The 18,275-nt window shown below is 37.6% G+C and overlaps 1 protein-coding gene across 1 annotated transcript in view; it reads left to right on the top strand.

Annotated features, from left to right (window-relative positions):
• LOC132679235 (uncharacterized) overlaps nt 1-18,275 on the top strand; it is a 126,725-nt gene that overhangs the window by 53,896 nt on the left and 54,554 nt on the right. Inside the window, exon 8 of the mRNA XM_081795047.1 lies at nt 2,284-2,460. The gene's annotated coding sequence lies outside the window, so the exon portion shown is untranslated. The remainder of the gene's footprint in view (nt 1-2,283; nt 2,461-18,275) is intronic.

The following is an 18,275-nucleotide window of genomic DNA, read 5'->3' as shown; positions in this document are numbered from 1 at the left end:
ACCAGGCAACATCAGCCATGGAAACATCAACTGCCATGGGAACAGATGTGGAGAAAATCTGTAATTTAAGATATTAAGTAAACTTGAAGAAGATAAGTCAAGTCATACATGTTTTCCCTAAAATATCAGTTTTTTAAGCTATTCTTTGTCAGCTGTGATTCTTTGAGCTATCACTAAGTCACCTTGATTTATTTTATGTACATAATACCTTTGGAGGTAGTAAGAGTCATGCCTTGTTTCTTCTCCCTTTCCATCAATTTCCTTATTAATTGTTTTCTCTTTTCTGGCACCAATTTTTGCAACTGCTAATCTCATTTAAACTTTTCTTTTTTAAGTGCTTCTAAGGCTCTAAAAAGAAGCTCGCAGATGCTAGAACGAAGTTCAGGAAAGGACTAGAATGCAGCAACTAGATTTGCCTGTTCAAGGTAGGCCAAAGGCATCTAGGCCAAGTCCCAGTTTGATTGCAGGGGATACAAAATGAAAAGGGCTCTCTGGCTTTGAGAATTTTACACACACTCAGAAAAAAATAATAAATTATATTTCCATATTACCTTAATAATTCCAAAAATTAGTAATTTTCAACTTTTTTGGAAGTGGGACGTAGAATAGATGATGTTAAAATGCATCACACTGCTATGGGAATATACAGAGTCACAAGTATTTCTATTCCACTAGTTGCTAGTTGTAATTCCAAGGCGTTGGTTGTTAACCAGAGAGGCTCTAACAGATTGGTGACTAGATACTGTGGAGGTCAACAATTCTTGCTGATACATTTCAAGTATTAGGACTAGACTCTGGTCTGTGAAGAAACACGGTTAATGTAAATAGGACCAAACATTTTGGTGGAACTGAAGTATCAGGCCAGTATTGAGAAAGGAGGAGGACTGAAACACAGCCAAATAAACCATGCACCCACCTACCAAAAAGTGCTATAGAGGTCAAGGACTTGGTCTTAAACCTAAGACAGGAATTTTGAATTTAGAACTATAATTTATGGTCAGAAAGGATCTAGTAAACTCCAGTGATGTGAAAACAAGTCATGGTTTAGATTTCCTCTTAACTAAAGGCTGGACTTGCTGAGGACTTCAGGGACAATCAACACTGTGTATGTATGTGTGTGTGTGTGTGTGTGTGTGTGTGTGTGTGTGTGTGTGTATACATATATATATATGTATATATATATATATATATCAGTATATATACTGTATTCTTAAATGCCATCCAGGAAATGCTCAGATCATCCAAAAAAAATTCCAGGATAGCCCTGTAAAGGAGTGATTAATATTATTCTCTCCTAAATCATGGGTAATTTAACGTAGAGAAGAAAAAAATGCATTATTTGTCATGCTTTATCCTGTGTTTGAGCAACACTGAGCAACTACATCAACCCCCTCTCAAATTAATTGATTTCTTGTTTACTGATATATTGATGGAGAAATTAAAAGAAGTATTATTTACATGTTATTAAGCTAACAAATATGGCCAAATTAATTAATTGTGGGTAACACTTGAGAAATTCTCTCCATCCCATTCCTGCTATAGAACTATAAGGTATGGGGCACCTGGTGGTTTAGTGAGTTAAACATCCTACTGTTGATTTCAGCTCAAGTTATGATGTTACAGTTCATGAGTTCAAGCCCCACATTGGACTCCAAGCTGGGAGTTGGGAGCCTGCTTGGAATTCTCTCTCTCTCTCTCTCTCTCTCTCTCTCTCTCTCTCTCTCTCTCTCCCTCCCCTTCTACCCCTCCCCTACCCCTCTCTCTCTCAAATAAATAAACTTCACAAAAAGAACTATAAGCTATGAGCAATAAGGAAAGGAAGGATATTTTCAACTTGACACCTACAGGGAAACCAGCATATCATGAAACTGAATCATGGCGCAAGGAGACAATCTGCACATCGCTTTTCTCTACTTAACTTCAAATGTTTGTCACAAAACAACGCCCAACCAGCACCATATAACTCCCTGTTAACTGTCAGTAAGATAAGGCTAAAAGGTTTCTACCTCTGATTTCTCCCCCAGAAAGAGTACCATTCTAATTTCATGACTCCTGGTTTACATTCAGTATATAAGCATTTGAATATCGTTCTTGTTTTATGTGTATATTTGAATAACTCTTTATATTGACATACTTTCAAGAAAAATCTTCTTTAGAAATCTGAACAAGATGTTCAAAAATGCAAAACTGGTTTTTAGTAAACCAAGTTAAACTTAAAAGTGATGCTGTGTGGAAAAGAGCAACAAAATGTTTCCTAGCGGTTATGTACGATTGTTTTATTAGGTTTGATAAGACTAAACAGTCCAAAGATTTGACAGTCCTGACACCTGGCATATGAAAGATGGAATTCCTGAATGGAAATTATTCTTATTGAACTTCTCTGAAGAGTTTGGCTGGAAAGAAGTATCTTTTCCAACGCCAGTACATTCTCGGCGCTCCTTCAACTGGCTGAAAAATGAGGTACTGAATTCTTTGCTTAATAGGAAATCTACTGTTGTTTTAATACATTTTTTTGGAAGCCTTTTTTTTTAAATTTCTGTCATCACATTTCCTTTGTGGAAATAAATATGACACCATATGGGAAAAAATGTTATAGCTCCATATGTATAGAATAATATTCTGAATTTAAAGATGAACTAGCTCTAACCTCCATTTAATGATCAGAAAAATGTTGAAAATAAATACCCATACAGTTTATATGCTTCATGATTGCTATGCAAAACACCAAGGTAATATGGCTCCTCTGTACTTGGCTGTGTTTAGGTAAAATCAGAACTGTTTATAACATGAATAATAAGGTATTTTTATGCGGCTACATTATTTATCTTACTGGTTCTACTGTGTGATGCACAACAGACTCGTACAGACTTGTACTGTAGTTCAGATAGTCATATACAATATAGCTCAAAGAAGTGATTCCTATTCTTTCACCTATGACTTAAAAAAATGTAAGACAGAAAACCAAATAAAAAGAGGTTCATAAATCACAACAGTATAGATGTTGAAAAGGAAAAGTGGGTGTTTTTTGTTTTTGGCCTGTCAGTTTATCACATGAATTTTTAAGTTATGAAACATATAAAGAATAGCTTCATAATTGAAAACAAAAAAGGAGAATATGGATTAATTGAACAAAAAAAATAAAGGATTCTGCAGAATTTAGAGCTCATTAGAGGAAGGTATCCATTTTGGAAAGTATAAGACACAAAAGTATTTTGTGATTCTGGAATACTTTCTCTTTTCAGCCCAAGGCTCAATCATAGGAGGCACTATAGAACCAATACTTGGGGTAGAGAGCTAACAGGTATATTGAAACATTTGCCTCTTTAACCCATGAAGTATGTTCCATGAGTCCAATATGGTAGTAGGTGATGGACCAGAATTCATGAGTCCCCAAAACAATGAGCTGAGGGAAATTCTAACCTAGAGGTGACTAACATGTCATATCAAAACAACTCTACTGGCAGAGAATGCTCTTCCTCCTGAGATACCCATTTTATCTTTGATCCAAACATGATCTTCCTTTATGTTTTGCTCATTTTTCTCTGATCATAGAGAAGCATTTATCTCCTATTTGTCTCATGTCTCCTGTTTCATATGGTAGTTTCAAATAGGTGAAGATAGTCAAGTTCCTCAGCCTATGTGTCCAATGGAACCCTGTATTCTCCAGAGAAAACATTGTCAGCTCTTGACGTCATTTTTTAAATGTGAATTCTTGTCATATTTGTTCCCCATCTTATTCCACATCTTTAAATGAGTTCAAAAGTTGTTCACACCAATACATTTTAAAATGTGTCAATCAAGATACTCCAAATGCACTCCAATTTTTATAGAGGATCAGAACACTATCACTATCTAACTTACATTAGCTGTTATTGGAAACTAACATTTGTCCTCAAAATTTACAGTGAAACACTTTCCTCCCATATTGCCAGTCTCATCAACAGAATTACCCTCTTGCCATTAATGAACTCTCTCTGTATATATATATATATATATATATATATATATATATATATATATATATATATATATATATAGGGGCAAATTCTATGACAACCTAAACCAATAAAACACGAGAAAAATAATTTTGAATTGGACTAGATGAATGTTCCTCATGTTTGAGGGAGGTTAGTGCCATGATTAGTTATCCATTTGGCAGTTGAAATATTTCTTTCCTTTTCCTTGCCATGATTTATGTATAAGACAGCAAAAATAATACTCTCATCTATGATAGAGTTCTTTCTCCACATGAGCTTTTCTGCTTGCCAGCTTTCAACTTTACATTTTATCTGAAGTCTCAAGTAACTGACAGCATAGTCGTTTTTTATATGCTTTCCCATTCCAATACTTGTTTCAATTCCACACTTCTGTTAAGAGGCAGGTATCACGCTTCAGTTCTGAGCCCCCAGGCAAGTGTTTCAGAATTGTCCTTACCTTCCTCTTTTGTGAATTGAAAAATAAATGGCTCACCAGTGGTAAAGAGGTTCTTCTTTTGTGATTCTTCATTGCATTATTTATACTTTGGCACATAAATAAGGCTCAGATATAATCACTTGATATCAGATATTAGAGAAAGAAGAGGAAAAGAAAGGGGAAAAACCCCAAAAACTTAAGGATGATGATGTCAGAGTATCTCTGGGAATAGCCACAGATTGGTAATTGTGATTATTGGTTTTGTTATATTCATCCTCAATAAGTTTTTAAATTTCCTTTTGAATGAACACAGTATGTCCAAGGAATGTCACTGTAGTGCCAAAGATTTACCATTCTTTGAAGATGCTGTCAGAGCTTTCAGATACGTTGAATATTAGGATAAGGATGTTTTTAAACTCTCAGTCTCCTGGCTCCTTTTGTAGGCTCCAGACTACAGCTGATCTAGGCTAGAGATTTATGTTTAAGCAAGTGAAGAGTTCTAATTAAAATCTTGTTCTGGACATGTTAATAACTGAAATAAGACAGTGTTTTTGATAAAATGATCAATTACATACAGATGAGCAGAAAATCAAGGGGCCTGTTGAAGTTTTGTCCAAAAATGGGGAAGAGGTGTTCTATTGAATAACATTTAAAGGGGCTGTAGGAAACAAAAGTAAAGTTGCATTTTGCTGAGTTACTAATTTATGATTCTTGCTACTTTGGAGGGTTGGCAAGACCTCAAAAGGTAATAGTTTTAAGACACTCCGAAGAAGACCAGATTGTGGGCAAATTTGGGCAAAATGCCCTCTAGCAAGTCTGGTGAGGTCTTACCCTCAGGAGACCGTTCCCACATGATCAATGTGTATTGACCAATGGAAAACAAAATCCAAAAACTCAGGAGGCCCTCTTCAAATGTTCTTGATTATAAACAGTCCTTGGGACTTGGGAAGCTATAATATGAGAGATCAAATTACTCACCAGAGGCTCCAAGTCAGATGTATTTTGATTTAGAAATATGTTTTGATACCTAAAGTTTATGATTTTATTAAAAAGAAATTATACTTGCTTCATTCTAAAAGGTTTGTGGAGGGATTCTGGGGTGTCTCAGTCTGTTAAGTCTCCAACTCTTGATTTCAGCCCAGGTCATGATTTCACAGTTCGTGAGTTCGAGCCCTGCATCAGGTTCTGTGCTGACCGTGTAGAGCCGTGCAGAGCCTGCTCTGTACCTCTGGCTCTGTTCCTCCCCCACTTATGTGCGTGTTCTCTCTCTCTCTCTCTCTCCAAATAAATAAACTCTAAAAAAAAACTTGTGGAATAGAAGGAAATGCATGGCAGTAGTTGAGTCAGGACACACTGGGTCAAAAGGTCTTTGGATGGGCATGTGTCAGCTGTGGGGAAGTTCTGTCGGTGATGTCTAAAGACAAGTCATAAACAGCCTGGGCTTTCTGTGCATTGCTCTATCTCCATGGCTGCTAGGATGCATGGCCCTGTCTGCTGTGTAGTTATACACGGCACAAATGCTGCACGGGCATTTTAGATTTCTGATCTTGATTCACTTTCCTCTCTGGCCAATTCTCTGTGAGTGGTTATTTTTTTATCCTTAATAGTCAGAGTTTTGTGCCTCTAGAAATATACTACAATTTTATGGCTCTTTCCGATGAGTGAATTTTTCAGCAACCATATGGTGTGGCTGGCTCTGACTCTGTCCAACTCTAATGACCTTCAGAATCTGTGCAGCAGCTTGTTCATTCCGATCTTTCTTAAGCCTTGCTGTATGGATTGCAGTCTTTGATAAGTCAAGTTGTTGAGTTATCATTCTCTTCCAGAAGGTTTAAATAAGAGAGTTTGAAAGTCATCCTTGGGTTGAGTTTTATTTTTGCACAGTTTGCTCTCTCCTTTGCCATAGGCATAATAAATCTAAGGCATGCCTTGTCATTTTCTTTTTGAATATTTTAGAAAATACTTATTTCTCAAGCCCTTTCATGAGAAGTGCCTAAGATAGTATTACTGTCCCTTCTCACTTGTATGTATTAGAATATTTTCTACCATCATCTCGGTTTATACTTATTGAACCTCATTGAAATGCACTTTTTTCCTTTTTTTCTTTATTTTTAACATAATTTATTGTCAAATTGGCTTACCTACAACACCCAGTGTTCATCCCAGCATGTGCCCTCCTCAATGTCCATCACCCACTTTCCTCTCTCCCTCATACCCCCATCACTACTTGCTTACTCTTGCAATTATTTCAGAGTTTAAAACAGTAAAATATTAGGTAGTGTCATCAGTTTCTTTTCTAAAGTAAAACTCTTATTTTTATCCACATAATCACTTTAATTAATATTTACTGTATGATTAGCATAGCATATAGTATGAAGAAATTTGATGTGTAGAATGAAACACTACTGTTAGTAATAATAATATTAAATATATTTTAAAAAGGTAAAATTTGTTGAGTGGGTCCTACTTGCAAGGCACCATGGAAGAATTTTACATGTCAGATATCAATTAATTCTCATATATATATGAATGGATTATAAAAAAATGAGATGTGGGAAAATTTGTTCTCTTCACACGGGGCAATAATAAATGTCATGTGGACAATACACAACAAATTCAAAGTTAGGCATCTTGATTTCTTGAAATTATCCTGACTTTCTGGACAAGATAGAGAAAGATGATTAAAATAAAATATTTCTGGGATACTTGGCTGGCTTAGTTGGTACAGCATATGACTCTTGATCTTGGGGTTGTAAGTTCAAGCCTCATGTTGGGTTTAGAGATTACTTAAAAACAAAATCTTTAAAAAAAAGAATAAAATAAATATTTTTGGTGAGAATAGAGTTTAGCTCATGAAAGGCCTAGTGAGTCTGTCAAATAAAACTGGACTTTATCTTAGGGTAATGTAGATCAGAAAAGGCAGTTAAGTAAGGGGTGACATAATTGGCTGCAGTTTGAGAAAGCTCTATCTGGTAATTGGTGAACTGGAGGCAGGAAAGGTGAGAAATAGTTAAACCTCATTCCCAAGTTTCTGACTTGTGTTGCTTGAGTGAATGGGATATTTATATGACAGTGCAGGAGGAGTGAGGAAGATAATGTACTCAGGTTTGAAAAAGTGGAGTGGCACTGAGGGGAATAGAGGATAGAGTAGAGTTTGACCCTCAGATAGAGATTTGTGCTAGTTCTGGATGGAGTAGAACTGAATGGGGTTCTCCTTTGAGCATTATAAAGCACTGAGATGAGAGAGGCAGGGACTCAGGAGAATTCCAACACAGGCATCCCAGAAGACAGGGAGTTGATAGAGTTGCCTGACAACCATTTTGAACAGTGATGGGAGGAATACCAAAACAAGCAGGTGTTGTGAAAGCCAAGAAAGGCATTTCAGGAGACAGGACGACTGTCGTACATTTTTGAAAAATGCTTTGTAATCTGATGATTGAAAAGATTCTGTTGGTTTTATTACCAATGAGATTGTTGGCAGTGTTGGCATGAGTAACTTCAGTAGAATGATGGATTCCACAAAGCAAGCTGAGTTTGACTGGGGAAACAACTGGGAGGTGAAGAAGCAGAAATAGTAATGTAACAAGTCTTTAAGAAGGTTGTCTGTGAAGCGCAGGAGCAAGGATACGTGCTGGCCTAAAGAGACATGTAAAAATAGTCCCAATGAACTTAGACAAAACGTACTCATAGTTGATTTGGTACCAAGAGAGAAGGCATAGAAAGAGACATAGGTGTATATATTTTGCAAATGCATGTAGTGCGAAGAAGCTTAACTCCTCTGTAATGATACAGCAGATTAGAGAGGGGGGAGGTACTTAAGGAGTTTAGAGAAGTCTCAATTAGCTGTTTGGGGAAAAAGGAAAGCAGTGGATTAGGGTGATGTGAAAGGTAAGGTATGTTGAGGAACAAGTTGGGGCTATAGATCGTGGCAGGGATCTACAAGTTGCTGCCGTTTTCTCCAGAAGAATTTCGCATCCTGGAGAAGGCAAACAACTGCATTTTTTCATGCTTGAGGTTTTTCTATATGGGTGACTGCAGAACTCATATGAGTGGAGAGTGTATTACTAAGAAAGGAGTTGAAAAAACAGATCTTGTTATCTGGTTTGAGTAGCAATAAAAAGCAAGAACTATTTAATAAGCATGAGTTATGTGCCACATGTAAAGGGATAAAGCAATCAGTAAAACAGCTATGGGTCCTGTTCTCAGTCATGTTAGTAGTCATACAAATGTATAATTACCAGTGATATTAATTGCTCTGAAAGAAAATTAAAATATGTGGTGAGAGGCTAAAGGACACATGGTCAAATATTTTAGATCAGATATACTGGAAACACATTCTGAGAATGGGAGCATCACAAAGGAGTCTTACTGCTGAATGTTCTCAGAAGATTTGAGGAGACCTAGGGAAGCAGTACGGGGTTCTGAGAATAGCATGGGAAGCGAGGATCCTTCTCAGTAATACTGAGAAGGTGGGGCGCCATGTGGTTGCACCTGACGTCTTCGCTGATCCTATGGGAAGTCTCGCTGCTGTCATTGCCACTCAAATCTGTCCCAAATTGAGGCCAGGGGACAACGATTTGCATCTTCACATTACACACTCATTGGCTGAAGGTTGTCCCACCGAAAAAGTTTGTAATCATGAGCAAATCACTCGCTGCTACAGCTGAGGGAAATTCATAGTGAGGGTCATAGCAGAGAGCTTCTTAGCAGCCCATATTTCCAACAGTTGGGGGTGTTGTGTTAGCCCTAAAGATGGTATTGAAGTGAAGTACCATTTAATTCTTTATAGTCTACTGCTAAGTGATACAGATCCAGTAGCATCTTCTAGGAAGTGTTCTGTATCTGGGAACAGCTCCTCCAGGATCCCTGTTGACTTAGTTACCTGGGAAACTTCTAAGGAAAGGGTTATCGGATCAATTGTAATCCCTGTTGCTGCATGTGATCTCTTAGCAGTAGCTGATATTCATCACCCTCCTCCATGACATCTCCCAGATTTTGTTTTCTTATTTTTAACTGTTTTGCTTGCTAGGTAGATTTCCTGGTGGAGTGACTGAGATTGTTATCCCCGGAGGATCCCTGGTTACCATGCTATTCTCAGACATTGGCTGCTGTACTTGTTCATTATTTTAAAAACCAGTTATGGAAGCAAGGGAATACCCCATTGCAGCTTCTGAGCACAAAATATATTCATCCTCATTTTGCGACTTTAAGGTCAGGGTGGGTCTCTTGGAAAGATGCCTGCTGAAATGGTGATTACTTATTTTTCCTGATGTTTTTTTGGCACACGGAACAACTTTGAAAACCAAACTGATGAATATAATTAGGTATATGTAGAAGAGACCCATTCTGCCATTCAGCAGATAAGTAATTTCTGGGTGGTTTTATACATGTCCTATGGTCATGAGCCCATTGCCACAGTTCAGTCGCTATAAAGTTGGTCCTTTTGAGTCATAGTCATGTGGAATTCTGTGTCAATAGATAATACATTTTACTATATGTTTTTAGATATACAGGAAAGGCAAGCGTAGGAAAGACATTTATAATCAGTATATGGATCTGACATGCTGATCTTTCCATGTGGGAGGAGTCCAATGCATAATCAACTTTCTACCAAGTGGTTGAGTGGTCTTCAGGAGGCTGAAATCACATCAGAAGCTCATCATTTGTATCTGTTGTTGGCTAGTTAGACATTCAGCAGGAATAGTGTCCAGAACAGTCTTGGTGAGTGATTGCCCATGAATAACCTCCATCCCTGCCATCATGGAAGCTACATTTATTATCCCTTTGACCCAGCACTGGTTGACCAGTGACAGTGACTGACTGACTTTATATCTTAGTCATTCTCTCTACTTTGTTACTTAAGTTTCTCTCTGGGGTTTATGCTCACTAGTGGCATTAGCATGCAATACAAAATCTTCACACTCTATGCCCTCTCCCAGAAGTCCATCCACGTGTTTCTTCCCTCAGTTTTCATTGTATTATTAAGAAATATACCTCTTGACTGCCTATCTCTTTTATCTACAATAATAATATGTTTTATTAATCCTCTCCACAACTTCGTTGATGGAGTTGTCCTCTTCTACAACGTCATTGTGTTGCTCATTGTGAAAACTGCACCTGTTTTGTTTCTAACAGTTAAGAGCTGCTACCTGGATTCCTATTCTATCATCCCATCATCCCCATCACTTTCATGAGTCCTAGCTTTCCCCCCAACCCCCATCAGCCACCGTCTACAGAGGACATGTTGTACTGAACTTAATGATGACGGTGCTCCTCCCACTAGGCATTCCTTATTCATTTAGTAAATGAAAATTTCCCCAGGCCATCCCATGGAACATATTAAACTGGTAGGTTTTCCAGCCTTAGCTAGTACATGCATTCTAGAATGTTTATATCTCTGAGTCTTTGGAACCCTTCCTCCCTTACCTGTTGCAGCAGTTCTGGCATTTGTACTTCATTAAGGCAGACTATCAATTTTCGTAAGTTTCCAAGAGTCATCTTAGCCATGTATTAGTAATGCCTCCTGGGGTCCTTGCCAGAATTTGAAATATAGTACAGATAAGTATTCCATATCAGTAAACTTTTCCTTATCAGATTTATGTCTGCTTCCCTCAGTGCATCTGAGAATACAGTTCCATGCATTTTTTCCTTGCTCCTGCTGGTATATATCAGCCAGCAGGAACTTCCTCAGTCAAGAGTCCCTCTCTTTCCTTGGCAGACTACTCTCATTCCTCTTCAGGCTATGATAGGATTTGACAGGTTTTTAGTGGTAGGGTTTTAAAATGGTTGCCAGGATGGTAGAAGGGAGTAGATCGTTGAAGAGGTAAGCATTGTCTTGTAAGGCACCTGCCTTACTTGAGGCCTCTGCATAAACTTCTTGCAAGGAGAGCTATTAAGTTCTAATAAAGAGGGTATAGGGTCAATTTTACAGGCCCAACAGGTTCAGGGAGTTTGAGAATTCAAAGTTCTCAACCTAGAAATCCTTGTTCCATATCTTAGGGTCTTTCTCTTTTCCACTTTGGGCTGTGACCTTGGCACAGAAGACCTCGACTACCAATGCAGCCTTGTCAGAAGCTCTGTTATTCTTAAGATAAAGTCATGTATCTGATCCTCTGTTCTGACTTCCCCCTACTGCATGAGATTAGGGTTTCTTTAAATGCAGCCAATGAAGACCTGTAGTTTTGTGTTTTGCATTAAATTGGGAATCAGTGACTGAGCCTGACATTGTCTTTCTTCAGTGAATCAATGGAACTAATCAAGGGCCACCTATTTCCATAGGCATTATTGCTACCAATTTGCTCATTCTGTCCATGTGCTGGAAATATCGTTGCCAATATTGTTCCCTCCTACTGATATCCCATCTTAGTGCATCAACAGTGAATGTTTAAATTAGAGCATGCCAGAGGCTCTCCACACCCCTCCTAACCTCAGTGATGGTGTCTTTATTGTCACTCAGACACTGGGAAATCCAGCTCTAATGTTTCACTTTACACTTGCTTCCTAGTATCATCCTTGATACTATCATAGGCTGGATTCCCTGGAAATAGACTCTGAGAAAAAAATGTATTCTAAAAGTTCATTGGAAAGATTTTAAGGAGATATTCCTATAAATATGTAGGGAAGACAGTAATGGAAAGAAAGAGATGTTCATCCATCATGAAACAGGCTGAAATCAATAACTGGTGAACATTTGTAAATCAGTTGAAGCAAAGGGACAGACATTTAGACATGGTATAGCCTTCATTGGATGGTCATTTCCAGTGTAATCTGCAATGGTGAGCAGTTGATAGCTGATATCAATTGATAGTCAATAGCAGTTTATCTCACTGCTGAAAAACAGATCTGGATAAAGCATGCAGTATTTATTACGGGAGGATTCAAGGTAGGCTTTGTGCTTTGTGAAGAAATATATAGATTAAGATCATTAACAGGCAATGTAAAGGCAAATGGTGGGAGAAGAGCATTGCAGACAAAAGGAAGACCATGTGTGAAAATTCCAGAGTTAGGAAAGAAGCTGTCCTTCCAAAGGTCTTGAAGACATCAATTGTGAAGAGGAGTAAGCAAGAGAGATTGGCTCAAGACATGTATAGAGAGATAAACAACAGTTAGATCATGTAGGATCCTTTAGAGCATGTTAAAGATTTTGAATTTTAATATGATGGGAGCCATTGAAGAATCAAAAGTCAGAAAGTTTAAGAAGTCGAAGTAACATTATCAGCTCTGACTGAAGAAAAGATCTCTTTGGATGGCAGTATGGAGAATTGTTTGGAAAGTCATCAGAATCCAACCAGAAAACCCACATAGTGATTGTGGACATGAAGAACAATGGGAAAATATACAAAAATTTCAAGAGAATCAATATCCATAGGACTAATCCAGTGGATTCGATGTCAATATTGAAGGACAGCAAGTGTCGAGAAACAGAAACAAAAACAGCATTCTGCCTGGAACACCAGATGTATAGGTAAATAGCATTGTGATCTAGAGACACTGGAGGTTGAAACTGCAAATCTGAATGGACCTCAGTTGACTCAGCACTTATAAGATGGTTGATGGGGACATCAAGGCAGTTGGATATATGTATGAAACACCAGTGAGAATACTAGGCCAGGAAAATAAATTTAGGAGCTATAGACTATACTTAAACCCAAGGAAAAGAATGAGCTTAAATATGAATGCGGTGTAAAGTGGGCACATAAAAGCTAAGACATGAAAAATATTGTCAAGTTGGATAGAGATCCCAGTTTTTAGATATTCAAAGGTTCACTCCCTTTCTGTTTTTTAATTTCCCTCATTCTCTTTCCACCCCAACTCCCTGCACCTCTACTTGGTGAGCTCCAGACAGTATCGGTATACAGAATGTGGCTGCAGACTATTGCAAGGATTTCACCGGAAACCCTTGTCATTCAACTTGAGTGGATTCTAGAAGGCCCTGTGCTTAAATCCAAATATTTGCTCTCAATCTGAAGTATTTCAGAAGGTTCCTTTTCTTTCCAAAGTTGTATATATTACAGTTTTATTTTTTCAGTCATGTTTATGTCAGAGAAAGATGTCATTACTACCATTTTTCTGGTCTTTAACATCACTGTCTTCTTTTTGAACAAGGATGTGCCTCAGGATATATGTGAGCTACTTGAATGTGGTGACTATGTCTTATTCATATTATGGTTCCGATGTTTTTCCTAGAATATGACAAATAAGCAGTGATCAACAAATGCTGATTGAACAAATAAATGAAAGAAACCTGAATAAATGACTAGGAAGGTACTAAGGGAGAGGGAGAAAATTATTAGAGCAGAAAGGAAAGGAAAGGAAAGGAAAGGAAAGGAAAGGAAAGGAAAGGAAAGGAAAGAAAAAAGAAAGAAAAAGAAGTGGGGGAAACAGTGACTACTTACAATCCAAGTCATTAGAAAATCATTGTAGCAAGACACATCTTTCATGTAGCCTGGTCTAATTCCTGGGACAGGCAATAGATTCAGAGATGTTTTTATGTATTCTACATACTTTAAAGTATTAATTAAATGTTTTTAAATAGACATGTTTCATCACACTGTAAAAAGTGCACATGCTAAGTTTCTGGTGGGGATTTTTTTTTTTTCTTAACAGCTGCGTGATATATTTAGAGGCACCATGAAGAATGCCTGAGGTTACAAAAAAAAGGGGGGGGGGGCAGAGAAGAAATGAATCACTTGACATAATATGACTAAGAAAAGAAGCAAAAATTTGTCTATTAGTCAAATGTCAAAATATGTAGCAAAAATCAAAGAAGCTTAAAAACAAGCAAATCCAAAACAACATTGCTGCAGGCAGAAAAGAAATATTAACCAAATGATAAAAGGCCATTCCTAAACACAGACTTCAGCTTTTTTCTATGTTTACCAGCAAGCTGGTGGCAACTCAGATTTCAACAATTTACTTAACCACAGAAGATAAAGTTGCTAGAAATTTTTATCATAAGCGCTGGTGGAGGAAAAGAATGGAAAGACAGAGGACCACTGTTAGAGGGTATCAGGAGGGGGCTGGCTGGCACTGAATGAGCAGCAAAGAGTCTATGTTTCAGCAGTCTGTGTTTTCTGAAAAGCAAAGGCTAGGATTTTTTCTTTTGCATTTTCCCTAATTAAGTTTTCTTATGTAACAAAAATGGATTTATTAATAAATGAATTTAAGTAATATTAGCTTGATCACAGCTAGCTTATGTTGTAAGATTTCATATACTACCATCTGAAATTATAAACAAAATATTAGGGTATTTTCCTGTCCAATATTTTTGGGGCATTTTGAAGTGGACTTTTTCGTTATTCAAAAAGGAAATGATTATTCTGCTTCTGTTTATTGCCAGATGGTAATATAAATTTGTAGTTTATTTAAGAATAGGCTTAAATGTGGGCCTTTGTATTTGGAATGTATCTATAATTTGATTGAATCCTTCTTATTTGTGATGTATCAATAATTTGATTGAATATGAGTTATGTACTATGAAGTTGCATGTTAGATTAATTTCCTTTTTCTTCCTTGAAGACACCACAAATAAACTGCACCCAAAATCACGTGCTGACAATTTTGTGAGGCTATTCAAATATATTTCCTTGAAACTTTTTTTTTAATAATAAAGGAATTTTTTATATTTGGCTTTTTAGACCTTAAATGGCACCCAAAATACTTTTATTTGACTATGTACTATCTGTTGCTAATACATAAGTAATTCATTTTATGGAAAATATTTCTTCTAGCATTATTTTCTAGCATTTTAATAAATATAATTTAAACATTTATTTGGAAAAGAGTCAGAATTTTGGAATATATGATTCTCTAAAAATACATTCAATTATAGATGATTCAGCACACACTCCCCCCATATATATCTGGATTCAGATCCTTTAGTTGTTTAAATAATAAAAAATTATAAGTCTCATAAAATTTTTAGGCACATAAAAATTCTTCTTTGAAATGAATAAGAAAGCACCTTTAATTCACATTTCTAATATAGTTATCTTAAAATATGTTGAAATTCTTTTCATCATTAACTATTTTAACTATAGGAAAATCTAAATGCTTACAGATTTTGAGACAACAATAAAACAAAGCCCCATATCTTCATTAAATTTTAGTAACTATTATCTCAGGACCAATCTTCCTTCACATGTGCCTCTCCTCACAAGACTTCTCAAAGCTACTGAAAGGTACTCTTTTCTAAATAAAAAAGGATGGGGCACCTGGGTGGCTCAGTCTGTTGGGTGTCTGACTTCAGCTCAGGTCATGATCTCGTGGTTCATGGGTTCGAGCCCTGCGTGACAGCTCAGAGCCTGGAGTCTGCTTTGTGGATCCTTTCTCCCTTTCTCTCTGCCCCTGCCCAGCTCTTACTCTGTCTCTCTCTCTCTCTCTCTCTCTCTCTCTCTCTCTTAAAAATAAATAAAACATTAAAAAAAAATTAAAATAAAAGAGCTGCAAACTAAAGGATAATTGTTTCAAATATCTCTGATCCCAGCCATTCAGCTGTGGGGCTCAGCAAGGGCAATATTCAACCTGAAATCTGGCCCTGGCAGAGATTCTTAAATGTTACTTAGTTACCTGTTAACCATTTTTAAAATCAGTGACCAAAGTTACCAGTAATGAAAGTCAAAGTGTATTCCACCTATGCATATAAATCATATGCCTTTTGGTGGTTTAGGCTGCTTTTTGAAAAACGTTTATTTATTTATTTTGAGAGAGAGAACACACATGTGAGCGGGGGAGGAGCAGAGAGAAAATGCCAAGCAGGTTCTGCTCTGTCAGCGTGAAACCTGAAGCAGGGCTCAAACTCATGAACTGTGAAATCGTGACATGAGCCCAACCTGACTGAGCCACCCAGGTGCCTGTGGGCTAATTTTTCTCCTGTAACAAGGAGCTGTTTAGGTGTCCTATCATCATCAATTTGTGTTTAGTCCTTTGGTTTGGGATATAACACAAATTACTTCAGTGCAAGGCAAAACCCAGAACCCAGAACCCATGAATAACAGCCGTTGGGTGCTTTCACTGGCGTCAAGAAAACACAACCACTTCGGTCATTGTATAGAGTTTAAAGCTTTCATTTTATAAAATCGGTAAATCATCAAAACTCAATTAGTATTCATTCAACAGTTCCATCTATTATGTACCTACTCGTTGTAGCTACTCATTCAATGAACATATGTTGTGTGTCATACACTGGACTAGGCACTAAGGGTACAAAGGTCAAGTAAAATTCTATGATCTCTTACCTCCAGACAATGAAGTATTAGCAATGAGAAGAAATGATCTGTCACGCCACATAAGGACATGAAGACGTACTGCTGAGTGACAGGAGCCAATCTGACAAGGCTAGACACTGTATGATTCCAAGTATATGACAATTGGGAAAAGGCAGATGGAGGCAGCAAAAAACATTAGTGGTTACCAGAATTTGGGAGGAGTGAAGGATGGGTAGGTGGAGCATCAGAGCCTTTTGGAGCAGTGAAACCATTCTGCATGACACGGTAATGGCAGACACAGGTTATTATACATTTATCAAAACTTATAGATCGTAAGTTACAAAGAGCCAACCCTCAGGTAAACTCTGAACTTTAGTCAACAAGTACATGCCATTGCTGGCTCATTCATTGTAACAAACGTGTCACTGATGCATCACCTTAATACCTAATAGGCGTAACTAGAGGAGAGGGGTATGTGAGAACACTCTGTCCTTGCTGCTCAACTTCTCTGTAAACCTAAAACTCCTCAAAATATAAAGTCTATTCATTAAAATCAAATTTGTGATCTTTTTCCTGTTAGGTTTCAAGATCTAGTTTGTGGCAGATGTATAAATAACTATCCTTCTTAGTTTCTTAGGTTTACATTAACAAATTACCACACGCTTAGTGGCTATCAACAACAAAAATTTATTCTCTCACAGTTGTGAAGGCCAGAAGTTCAAAATTAAGGTGTGGATGGTGTCATGCTCCCTCCAAAGGCTCTAGGGGAAAGTCTTCCAGCCTCTGGTGGCTCCACAAATTCTTTGGCTTGTGGTTAATCCAATCTCCCCATCTTCACATAGTCTCCTTTTTTTCCCTGTGTGTCTTTCCTCTGAGTCTTAAGAGGACACTTACATTGGATTTAAAGCCCACCCATATAATCCAGGATGATCTCATTTCCATAACCTTAATTTAATTTATATCTGCAATGAGCCTTTTTCCAAACAAAGGCATAGTCAATGGTTTAGGGTCTTAGCGTGTGGATGTACCTTTCGGGAGGCCACCATGCAACTCATTGCACTACCCATAACATGATTTGCACTATCGAATATAGAATATAGTACAAATACAGTGCTCTGAGAGGGAGGTCTGAGAGCATCATAGGAAATGAGACATGAGATGGATATTGAAGGTCGAACTGGATTGACACATCGGGGCAGTGGTATAGTGATATGAGAGGTAGGAGACTGCTGTCCCCAGGGACATATGGCAGGACACAAGACATATTTAGAGAGTGGTAATAAGGTCTGTGTCTCTAGAGAGGAGGGTGGATGAGGGCTAAAGGAAACAATAGCATATAAGTCTGAGATGTCAGACTGTGCCAGGTTATAAAGGAACTGACAATCCTAAGAGAAAAGTACTTATTCTACTTCCTATTCACAAAATTTCTAAAGATCAGATTTGTACTTTAGAAATAAGTCACTGCTTGGAACAGTGAGAACTTTAGGAAGCAGAGGTTAGTGGCAGGGAGATTAAGAGGCTATGCTCAAATGAGATACTACTCTGAGGTCTCGCAGTGGGGAGAGAGCCAAGAGATGAGAAATAGATATTTCGGAGGTAGATTAGACAGCATGTGGTGAATAACTGGATCTGATGAGCAGGGAAGGATGTGAGGAT

This window comes from Panthera onca, chromosome A2 (genome assembly GCF_046562875.1).
Source record: "Panthera onca isolate mPanOnc1 chromosome A2, mPanOnc1 haplotype 2, whole genome shotgun sequence".
NCBI classification, from domain to species: Eukaryota; Metazoa; Chordata; class Mammalia; order Carnivora; family Felidae; genus Panthera; species Panthera onca.
This window is presented reverse-complemented; position numbering and strand designations above follow the sequence as displayed.